Source organism: Aquarana catesbeiana, linkage group LG08, assembly GCF_042186555.1.
Source record: "Aquarana catesbeiana isolate 2022-GZ linkage group LG08, ASM4218655v1, whole genome shotgun sequence".
Classification (NCBI taxonomy): domain Eukaryota; kingdom Metazoa; phylum Chordata; class Amphibia; order Anura; family Ranidae; genus Aquarana; species Aquarana catesbeiana.
Window position 1 is genome coordinate 116,269,963 of NC_133331.1, and position 12,869 is coordinate 116,282,831.

Genomic DNA, 12,869 nt, shown 5'->3' on the forward strand with positions numbered 1-12,869 from the left:
ATTTGGAAGTCCTGGAGGTAATAACAGCTTAAACAGAACTCAGCCCCGAGTCCAGATGACTTTTCAGTCGACTCTTACAAAAAATTTGCCAATACCCTTGCCCCATATATGGTGAGATTTTTTTAATTCTCTCAGGTCTGGTTCTCCCCTGGATAAAGCCCTAAACTTGGCTTATATATCAGTTATACCTAAGCCTGGTAAGAATACAAGTATGGTGTCTAATTATCGCCCTATCTCCCTAATTAACAACAATCTCAAAATCTTAACAAAAGTATTGTCCAATAGACTCTAATCCTATATCGCTCACTATGTCCATAAAGATCAGACGGGCTTTATCCCGGGGTGACAAGGACCTGACCAGATAAGGAGAGCAGTTGACTTCATATCCTTCCTCAATAGGGATGAGCCGAACACCCCCCAGTTCGGTTCGCAGCAAAATTTGCGAACAGGCAAAAAATTTGTTTGAACACACGAACACCATTAAAGTCTATAGAACACGAACATGAATAATCAAAAGTGCTCATTTTAAAGGCTTATATGCAAGTTATTGTCATAAAAAGTGATTGTGGATCTGGGTCCTGCCCCAGGGAATATGTATCAATGCAAAAAGGATTTTTAAAAACGGACGTTTTTTCGGGAGCAGTGATTTTAATAATGCTTAAAGTGAAACAATAAAAGTGTAATATTCCTTTAAATTTCGTACCTGGGAGGTGTCTATAGTATGCCTGTAAATAGGTGCATGTTTTCCGTGTTTAGAACAGTCTGACAGCAAAATGACATATCAAAGGAAAAAAAGTCATAGGAAAAAAAGTCATTTAAAACTACTCGCGTCTATTAATGAATTGTCGGTCCGACAATACACATAAAAGTTCATTGATAAAAACTGCATGGGATTTCCCCACATGGGGACCCCAAACCAAAATTAAAAAAAAAAAAGGTGTGGGGGTCCCCCTAAATTCCATACCAGTCTGGTATGGATATTAAGGGGAACCCCACGCCAATTTTTTTTTTTTAAATGGCGTGGGGTCCCCCCCAAAAATCTATACCAGACTTTATCCGAGCACGCAACCTGGCAGGCCGCAGGAAAAGAGGGGGGATGAGAGAGCGCCCCCCCTCCTGAACCGTACCAGGCCACATGTCCTCAACACTGGGAGGGTACGGGACAGGACCCAGGTCCCCAAACACTTTTTAAGACAATACCATGCATATAAACCTTTAAAATTAGCACTTTTGATTTCTCCCATAGACTTTTAAAGGGTGTTCGAATTGCTGCGAACACCCCAAATTGTTCGCTATTCTGCAAACTGGCGAACAGCCGATGTTCGAGCCGAACATGAGTTTGACTCGAACTCGAAGCTCATCCCTACTCCTCAACTCCCGTTGGGATGGAGGTCCCCACCAGGAAGGATTCTTACTGTCGATCGACCTACAAAAGGCTTTTGATACAGTTACATGGCCTTATATATTTAATGTCCTAGAGAGATGGGGCTTCGGCCCACACTTTGTGGAGACGCTACGAGCCCTGTACTCTAGCCCTAGTGCACAGGTTAGACTCCAGGGCTGCTATTCTGAAAAAGGTACCAGACAAGGCTGCCCACTCTCCCCCCTCCTTTTTGCCATAGCAGTCAAGACCTTGGCCATAGCAATCAGGTCTCACCCTGACATTAGGAGAGTCTTATGCGGAAACCAAGAGCATAGGTGTGCATTGTTCTGTTACTATTTGTCACCTCTCCGCTGATATCAACGCCCAACATTTTTTCCCTGCTTGATAAACTTGACAAAATCTCCGGCCTCCGCGTAAATGTCTCAAAATCCTTAGCATTAAGCATCACTGTCCCCCCTAATCTACTCGGTAATTTACAAAGCCATTTCCTGTTCTCCTGGTGCTCGTCTTCCATTCCGTACCTAGGGGTCAATCTCCCCCCTAAAATAGACTCCTTGTACTCTTCTACAAGAGTACATACCTATCTTGGCTAGGCTGCATAAACGCAATCAAAATTGCCCTCCTCCCTCACCTCCTTTACTTATTCAGATCTCTACCTATCCCAATCCGGAAATCACAACTGCAGACACTTCAATCTAAAATTCTACAATTTATATGGGGACCAAAAGGCAGAAGATGCTCTAAAAATATTCTGATTAGACTCAAATCTCAGGGAGGGTTCACCCTACCTGGTGGTACTACCAAGCCGCACAGCTAGCCCAGATCTCTATCGTCTATTCATGGGGCCCAGAGTGGGTCTCCATGGAGAGACAAGCAATTCCCCTCCACACTGACTTCTTATTATGGTCACCTGCTACACTCAGACCCCTTATTTTGGCTCCCACTCATTAGCCTTGTGCGATCAAATACACAAAAAATACACGAAAACCCATCCCTGATCGTGGCCCTTCGACCCCTAACACACATGTTCCATAATCCCAGCTTTCCTCTGGGATTGAACATTCTAGCATTTAGTTGGTGGCTCAATAAAGGACTGCTTAGAATAGGAAACTTTTCACTTCCACAGGCCCCATCTCTATCGCATTCTGCACTAGTAAACTAGATATGCCCTCCTCTGAACCGTTCAGATACTCACAAATGCTACACTTCCTCCATTCGATCTAAATAATAATAAACCTGAACCCCTCAGGGTCACGACATATGAGTGATGGTGCTCAGACATCACTCAGAGGGGTGGGATCTCCATCATCTACTCCTCCTTAGCCTTCCTACGCTCTCTCTTGGGAAAATGACCTTGATATATCCTGGGACCAGGATAAATGGTTTACCTGTTTTCAACGATCCTTTAAATATTTCTCTGATTGAAGCAAGCCTTAAAATGCTGACTCGATGGTACAGGGTTCCTTCACTCCTCGCTAGGATCTATCTAGATGCTTCCCCGCTGTGTTTTCGAAAATGCAACCACATAAGAGCAAAGTTTCATATATGGTGGTCATACCCACGCAAAAGGGGTCTCTGGAACAAAGTCTTCTCTTTGATCTGCAGAGTGACGGCGGTACAGGTTCCCCAATCACCAGACATAGCACCCCTTAACCTCAAAGTGAATAAAGTAGACAAAAATACTCAAGCACTGATTTTCTTCATCCTGTTGGGTACCAAAATTACAATAGCTGGTCATTGGAAAAAAAACTTTGTTGTTGTTGACCCCCTCTGAATGAACTTTGCTCTAGACGACCCTACTGAACCCCCCTTCTTTTCCTATCTCTTTCCTCCCCCCTTTTCTTGCACCCTTTCCTCTCCTATTCTTCTATCCTATCTTCTTTCCCCCCGATCCACGATAATGTATACAAGACAAGGCCGATCCTGACTTTTTTAACACGCATCAGACAAGCATGGGACAGCAACACTAGAGCTGAGTTTCTCTGGACCTCTTACTTTCTAGGCTTTCTATCTGAGCTCTCTCCCGCTCCGTTCCTAACAGCCAAGTTTCAGTTCTAGATATGCCAGTAGTTATTTTACCCGCTTTGATACACTAATGTATCTAAACAATGCTTCCTCCCACATTACTCTCCCGAGTGGGGATGTGGGTTGAATACCACAGGAATCGAGGGGTAGGGGGACCCCCCTCCCACAGCATGATCCCTTTAGGGGTGGCTGGGGGAACTCCCTCTTACCCTGCTTTCCTTTACTAGCTAAGAGCTTGTGGGTGACAAACCCACATTCAACACCATCCCACTAACACGCTTACCATTCTGACTTGGGAACATAACAGAGTTCACATTGTTTACTGACAAACTGCTCTTTAGCAATTATATATTTATAACCCATGCTGTATTCTCTGAATAAGTCACATGTTATCACACTGTTTGTTGGGCCATGTTGGCCAATTTATATACTTTATTAAGTCATATGTACCAAATGTTCCCTTTTCTGAACGTACTTTGTTTCCATGCATATAAAACCAATAAAAAATTATTGAAAATAAAAATGTGTAATTTCTGCACTTAGTACACCAAGCAACCACAGTATCCACAAACCGATACCAAACAAAAGTAAACACCTAAATACCTTTTAAATCAATGAGTTAGAAGTCATCAACTCTTTTCACATGGGCGTTCATTCACATTTTTTCAAAGAAAAAAAGTATTCAGTTCACATCAGATTTCAGTTCAGTTTACATCAGATTTTAATCCATTTTTACATCCGCCCCCTGACGTTCTTAACAACCACAACGTATCCCTGCTGTCAGTGGACGAGTCCCCACTGACAGAAGACTGTAAACAAAAGTGCCTACTTTAAAACATTTAAAAAAAAAAGAACAGTGGGCAGCTCCCCCCATCCAAAAATAGGCAAAAAATTACAAGGGGTCCTCCCTAAATCCATACCCTTATCCGAACATGCAGCCTGGCAGGCTGGCAAAGGTGGGACAAACGGTCAGTCCCCCCCACTGAACCATACCAAGTCACATTCCCTCAACATGGGGGGGTACCTTGTAACCCCCTGGCAAAGCACCCTGTCCTCATGTCAATGAGGACAAGAGCCTCTTCCCCACAACCTTTGCCTAGTGTTTGTGGGGATGCGGGGGATGACTTATCAGACATGTCCACATATCCACAGGACAATGATGTCATAAGTGGCCTGAGTCACCTGGTAATGCCACTTGGTAACCTTACCTCCTTTTTAATCTAGCCATGACATTTCAGCCCTACTGCTGCGGTTAACAGGGGGACAGGGTCACTGAATGATGTCACTAGGTGACCCCGCCCACCTTTGACATCTTTGACCACATATAGATGTGTCCATATATGGTCAATGACAACATAAGGGGAAAGGTCACCCTGTCCCTTTGTTTACTTTAGCGAAACAGAAGTGGAGCTGTCATTTGGCCCCACCGCTGAAGTAAACAAAGGGGCTCACCCACCTCCTTATAATGTTATTGACTTTATATGGACATATTCATATATGGTCAATGACACAATAAGGTGGGGGGTCACCTCTGACTCCTACTCTTTGGTTACCTTAGTTGAAGTGGCAAACAACAGGAGCGGTCAGGTTTGATGGGTGGTGGGGTTTTTTTTTCATAATTCATTGAGTGTGAGGTCCCCCGTAGTCCATACTAAACTTTTAAATTTTTTTTATTTTTTATGTTTGGCTCTTTTGTTTACATTCTGAAGTCAGTGGGAAATACCACACTGACATTAGGGATGAGTCATGGTTGTTATAACACCAGCAGGTGCAGAATCTTTAACAGCCAAAAGTCGGATGCAAAAATGAACTGTTATCCATTTACAACCATTTAGGTCCGCTGATGTTTTTTAAATGGAACAAAAATAGAGACTTGTTAACTTTTAAAAAAAACATCTGAACAGATGTGCATGTAAATATATGATCATCTGTTCACATCTGTTTGCCCATAGGAATGCATGACTGCTGAGGTACATACTGTAGGTCTAGGCATAAAGCCACCATTAACATTAGCACAACTCTTTGCCCCCCCCCCACATAAGAAACCACACTTACAATTGTTAAGTTGGAAAAGGGGGCAAGGCCACAGCTTTTCTTAATTTTCGAAAACAGAACATGTAAACACTTTAAACCAGTGCCAGTCACAGTTGTACTGTGAGCACGCTTTAACATTAACCAGTCAAATTCCAAATGTCCTTACCATAAGTGCTGGACAGACAGCCTAATTCCAGTTTCCCATTAGGTCATTTTATTGCTGGCAAGGTCAAAAAACTGCTGCTAAAGCTGTGACAGACTATCCAAAAAAGGGGGCGGGAGGGTGGGCAGCTCTTATCACATGTGCTCTTCAAAAAAGGCCCAGAATTCCTTGGGGGTAGTCTTTTTATTGAGTTTAGGCCCAATCCTATCACCCTGTGCTTCCACCAATCCTCTTCTTCCACTTTTATACCGATACTCCCAGCTCCTAGCCATGCCCCCATCAGTCAAGGCTCTCTTTCCCTAAAGAGGCTCAAGTGGCCACAGAATGCCCATGTGAAATTGTTAAAACCAGTGCATTATATCACAATTGTGCAAAACAGTGTAAAAAATGGCAAGTGCAAAATTAATATGATAGTTAAAGTCATAAAGGTGAAAAACAACAGTAAGGCTATGTACACACGATAGGATTTTCCGACGACACAACCGTGGATTTTTTTCCGAAGGATGTTGGCTCAAACTTGTCTTGCATACACACGGTCACACAAATGTTGTCGGAAATTCTGAACGTCAAGAACGCGGTGACGTACAACACGTACAATGAGCCAAGAAAAATGAAGTTCCATACCCAGTGCGGCTCTTCTGCTTGATTCCGAGCATGCATGGACTTTTGAGCGTCGGAATTGTGTACACACACTCGGAATTTACGACAACAAGTCTTGTTGTCGGAAAATTTGAGAACCTGCTTTCAAACATTTGTTAGCGGAAATTCTGACAACAAATGTTCTATGGAGCATTCACATGGTCGGACTTTCCGACAACAAGCTCACATCCAACATTTGTTGTCGGAAAATCCTATCGTGTGTACGGCCCATGAGAGTTCAGTTTCAGCAAAGATTGTGAAAGATGGCAAAAAGAAACTGGGCAGAAATGGGGCATATTATACTGGTCCTTAAGTTTATAGATGGGAACACATATACTACAGAACTACCAGAAAAAGCAGCACAACTGGAGGTTTACATTCTTTCATACTGACTTGGTGAGATTGCTTTTTAAACATTTTATTTTTGGATGTCTTTGATAGGGAAACCAAAGTAATTGAAGAAACCAGAAAGTAGACTGACAGACAATGTGGACCAAATGGACTAAAAACAGTGACCTTCTTTTTTTTATAATTGTATTTTTATTGAAAATTTTCAAGGAAAAAACAAGATATCAATATGAACAGACAATAATCAAATTTGTAAGATAATCCAAAACAATGGATAAGAAATGTCCACATATGTAGAATATAAATGTAATCTGCAAGCAAATACAGGAGTGAGAACAACTCACATGCAAAATAAATAAAAGAATAGAGGTCATATATAAGTAACACCATCAGCCAAAAATAATACTGGAGAGAACAGGTAATGCTAGGAGGTATTATATGATAAACAATTCGGAGAGGAAAAAAGGAGGTTGGCTTTTCATGATACTGTAGCCGGCAGGGGAATCCCAAATTCCGACTGGTCCCACAGATCCCAGATTTTATTAAATTGAGGGACACTATTGTGAACAGAAGCCATCAAGTATTCCATCCTGCAGATATCAGCTATAAGTTGGAGTAATCTGGAACTTGGGGGAGTGGTGTTGGATAACCAACATAAGGGGATCAATCTCTTGGTATCTAGAAGGATATATGAGATCAATCTGTTATCATGCTTTTTAATACCTGAGAAAGGGATGCCTAATAAATAGTGTAAGGGGTCTAGCGGAAGAGATACATCTACCACCTTCTGAATCAACAGCATCGCCTCCTGCGAAAGGGGTTGGATCATAGAACACTGCCAAAAAATATGAAACAGGGTACCCACTTCCTGACCACAAAGCCAACATTTGTCTGAGGTCGAGGGATCATATTTATGGATGACTTCAGGAGTTTTATACCAAAACATAAGTATTTTTATAGAAGTCTCCCTCTGCAAGACACATTTTGAGGATTTAAAAATAGATGACCATATCCTATCCCATAGCTGGGAGCTAATGGGCCTACAAAGCAATTGAGCCCATTTCCTCATATATAAGTGAGAGACCTCAGTAAGGGGAGTTGACTCGTGGAGGATGCAATGGATAGAGGATACTAAATGCAATTGGTGGGGTCCCTGAGCACACAAATATTCAAAAGGGGTGGGTTTATCTAAGGTCAGTGTCGGAGACAGGAAATTGAAAAAATGTCTGATTTGTAGCTAGAAGTAGAACATATGAGAGGGGATATCGAACTTCTCACAGATAATGTCAAAAGAGTGCAATCGACGGGAAATCGGATGCACTAGATTACGAAGTTGGAAAAGAGAAGCATTCATCCATGGAAAGATATGTCCCAGGGATAAATGGTCAGGGATGGATTAGATAGTACATTCATCAGAGGGGGACATTTTTATGTGAGGGTAAAAGTTTCCCTGCATTTATACCATATGGATAGAGAGAAGTTCATAGGGGCTGTACATTGATGTCTAAAAATAGGGTCAGTGTGTTCTGAGGGAGACCAGATCAGGGAGCATGGGTGGACCGGATAAAATGTCCCTCTTTCTATATCTGACCAGTGACTGGGGGCGTGTAGGCTGGACCAAGAGGTAATAATTCTTAGGTGGGTTGCATAATAATACTTTATAAAAGGGGCGTGGCCTGACCTGGCATGAAGATGGCTGCTTAGATCAGAAGCTCCTGTTACCTCATGACCTGAACTCAGCCTAACTGAGGTACAAACGTTCTGAACCCGGCAAAACATATGGGGACTGCCTCACGGAACACCTCGGCCTCTCGGTCCCGCTCACCCAGGGAACAACCGGACAATACTGGACACAATATCCCAGAAATGTTCCGCTTAGGAAGAGGAAACATGGCGTCTTCCTGCCATCGGAATTCACAGACCTCAGCTTTCTCACATCTGGGATCGCCACCTGTAACTCTCCCCCCTAGCTCAGCGGTCAGGAATGACATGGAGGAATGCCCACAACCTCACTTGAACAACCATGATCTGCGGACGATATAAAGGATACCCTTTCAGCAGCCATTTCGGAACTACGCCTAGACATCCGCGCTCTCACTGACAGAGTGCAGGCTGCAGAAAAAATGGCAGAGCGTCAGGGCCTACAACTGCTTAAAGTGGAGTTCCACCCAAAAGTGGAACTTCCACTCATCAGGTTCCTCCCCCCCTCCGGTGACACAGTTGGCACCTTTCAGGGGGGAGGGGGGTACAGATACCTGTATATTACAGGTATCTGTACCCACTTCCGGCGTAGATAGCCGCAGAATCTGCGGTTATTTACGCCACTTCCTGCTCCCTCCCCGCTGCCTGCTGGGAAACACACGGGTCCCAGAGGCAGCAGGGAGCATTCGTATTGCGCGACGCGACTCGCGCATGCGCAGTAGGGAACCGGGAAGTGAAGCCGCACGGCTTCACTTCCTGATTCCCTTACCGAAGATGGAGGCGGCAGCACCCGAGGACGGAGAGACGCTTCGGCCTCGGGTGCCGACATCGCGGGCGCCCTGGACAGGTAAGTGTCCATGTTTTAAAAGTCAGCAGCTGCAGTATTTGTAGCTGCTGACTTTTAAAAAAAAATTTTTCGGCGGCGCTCCGCTTTAAGACTACACAACATGTGGATACTCATACTCTCCAGATGAGGGATATGCAAAGACACCTCGAGGACCTTGACAATAGGGGCAGACGTCATAATTTAAGGATCAGAGGACTAAATAGCGCCTTCGATCATGGGCTTGTTTAATGGACTTCTACATAGACCCCATCAGACCCCTATTGAAATGGAAAGGGTCCATCGTGCGCTGAGGCCCAAAGGAAGAGACACAGATCCCCCAAGGGATGTAATCTGCTGCCTTGTTGACTTCAAAACTAAAGAAGACATCCTCCGACAGGCCAGAGACACACCACAAATCGTACATGAGGGAAAGACCGTTCAAATCTATCAGGACCTCTCAGGTATAACACTTCAACATCACAGAGACCTGAGACCCTTGTTGGACACTCTCCGCTCAAAAGGTATTACATATAAGTGGAAGTTTCCTTTCTGCCTATCAGCCACCACTCAGGGTCACACAGCACTCCTAAAAGTGCCTGAAGATCTCCCTCTCATCTGTGACACCCTAAACATCCCAATGGTAGAGGTGCCCAACTGGTATGCGGACTTTCGCTGCTCTGCTGTGAGGAGAGAACACACACCCAAAGAACCTATGGAGGTACAAAGCATCAGACACAGGAGGAGACGATCTCCCTCAACCCCGGCTCATCAGGGGGCCCACTACATCAGCCATCACATCTCCAGCCCATCCAATTCTCCCAGCTCGAGGAGAGCCAGACGGGACCGTTAAAACCCCTTACAGGTACTCAGTAATCCATTGTTGCTGTTAAGCCATGTTCGGCTCACTTATACTTTAAAAACAGTTCCAATTTTAATTTTAATGTTCTGACTGTTTTCATTTATTCAAAAACGAATACTTATATATGGTCCCGGTGCCCATAGTGCCTTTATTATCTGCCTGCCTACTTCTCATGGACTATCCCCTTCATACCACAACGAGTGGGATGGACACCATGTTCTGCAATTGACTACAGAAATTTGTACATAAAACTACAATCATCATAATGCTTGGCAACTGAATACCGGAACTACACAGAAAGACGTGCAGAAATGATTCAGGACTTCCTTTGCCGGTTACATAACATCCAGGACACACTATTTGCTTGCCTACCTCTCACGGAATATCCTCTTCACACTGCAATGGGTGGGATGTACACTAAGTTCTGCAAATGTCTACAGAAATATGTACCTAAAACTACAATTCCCATAATGCTTGGCAACTGATTACCGGAACCACACAGAAGGACGTGCACAAATGACTCAGAGATTCCATTTCCGGATACATACCATCCAGGACACACTATGGCCGCATTTGGTATCCTACCAATCATTATGCCGACCTGCCGACTGTCACAACGATGGACCCTGGACGGAAGAACTTTCGATGAGCAACATCTGAATTCAGATTTGAATACCTCCCGCTCCATTGGATATGGACCTGCAGCTTAAGTATACAAGGAGGCTCGTCCGGAACACACCACAGATCTGACCGGCTTACGAACTCACCATCATACACCATGCATGTAGGTATCCCTTTTGCAAGTTATCAGACTGCCAGCCGACCCTTCCACTCCCGGAATCGCCACCACCACTGGAACTCTCGTCGGCGATTACATATAGGCACAAGAACCTATTGATCTTATACCCACAACTGTTGCTCCGAGTCACCTTTTCAACAGGCATTTTGCGGTGTTTACGTGCCATATATTGACGGGACCATTCTCCTCATCTGCTACAAATATGCAAAGAACTAGAACCTACTCCCTGACAATATTCATATGAATGATTACAGAACAGACTTATTTCTACAGGTATTCTACTATGTTCTACTCCTATGTTCTATGTTACTTTTACTCACAGTTGTTTTATCCCTCCAGTTAGATTATTTGACTGTATATCCCTCTGTCAACTGTTGTCACGATTATATGATTTACAAACCCTCTCTTTGCTGAACGGTTACCATTATAGATTTCACACTTTGGATTTTACGCCAATAGCCTCACGGAGGCTTGGTGGCATCTCCAGAAGTCCGAAATAAACATAAGTAAGATGAAATGGTTCGCCAACACATCACTCCCACACAAGTGATTGACTATACTTATACATATCTGAATTCACCTAATGCCCATGATCCACAGGTCTTTACCCCTCCACTAACCAGATAATGTCTCATTTCTCATTACACCTCTTGGAAATGTACACACCCTCCCTCATCCCTTTCAATGGTCAAATGGTAGTGGGACACTCGTACATTTTAGACTCTTAGACGCTCTCTTGTGCCATCTTATAACCAACCCCCACACAGTAGCAGGCAGTGTCCAAATCCGTGTCAGGGTGCACGCTGCTCCCACTCTGTACATTACTGATTTTCTACTGTTACTGAGGCAAGTGGATAGAATCCTCATTGCCTCATCGGTTACCCCGTTGAGCTCAATATCCCAAACTCCAGGTGACACAAATTACAACAGAGTTCACTATCCCCAACCTATCGCCCTCTGTCCCACATACCCACCCATCCCCGGCGGAGGAAATGGGACCCAATCCCATACCACATGATAAGGCTCAACCGTACACTCAACTCAAACTTAGCTATAAATATATGCAGCCTAAGCACACTTGAAAAAAGATCTCACTTACTCTCTTCATTACAAAAATCTAAAACCCATATTGCGCTTATCCAGGAAACACATTTCAGAACGGACACCATCCCTAAACTACATGACAAACAATTCCAGACAGTATACCACGCTTCCAATAAAGACGCCAAATCAAAAGGGTGTCCATTCTCATATCTAAAAATTGCCCAATTACCGTAACAGACATCCAACGGGATCTGCAGGGAAGGTTCCTTTTCGTAAAAGGCAACCTTAACAATAGGCAACTTACCATTGCCAAGCTCTACGCCCCGAATACACAAGTGGCCTTTTTCCGCAAAACACTCCAACAACTACTGGCATTCAGCTCGGGCACCCTAATCTTCGGTGGTGACTTTAACGTAGCCCTTAACCCCTCCCTCGACACGTCCAATGGCCTATCATCACTTACATACAGGGCCCTACGTACAATTAAAACACAATTCAGTGAACTACTGTTACACGACACTTGGCGCACAGTGCACCCTAATGGTAAGGATTTTACCTTTTTTTTTCCCACCACATTCCAAATATTCAAGACTAGATCATTTTTTTTGTCTCCCAAAATGATCTATCATTTCTCACTAAAGCAACTATTGAACCGATGATTCTGTCGGACCACAATCCTATAACCATGATCCTAAACATACCCACCACGATAGTTAGCTCTCAAATTTGGCACCTGGATAACTCCCTACTAGGGATGAGCTTCGAGTTCGAGTCGAACTCATGTTCGACTCGAACATTGGCTGTTCGCAAGTTCACCGAACAGCGAACAATTTGGGGTGTTCGCGGCAAATTCGAATGCCGCGGAACACCCTTTAAAAGTCTATGGGAGAAATCAAAAGTGCTAATTTTAAAGGCTAATATGCAAATTATTGTCATAAAAAGTGTTTGGGGACCTGGGTCCTGCCCCAGGGGACATGGATCAATGCAAAAAAAAGTTTTAAAAACGGCCGTTTTTTCAGGAGCAGTGATTTTAATAATACTTAAAGT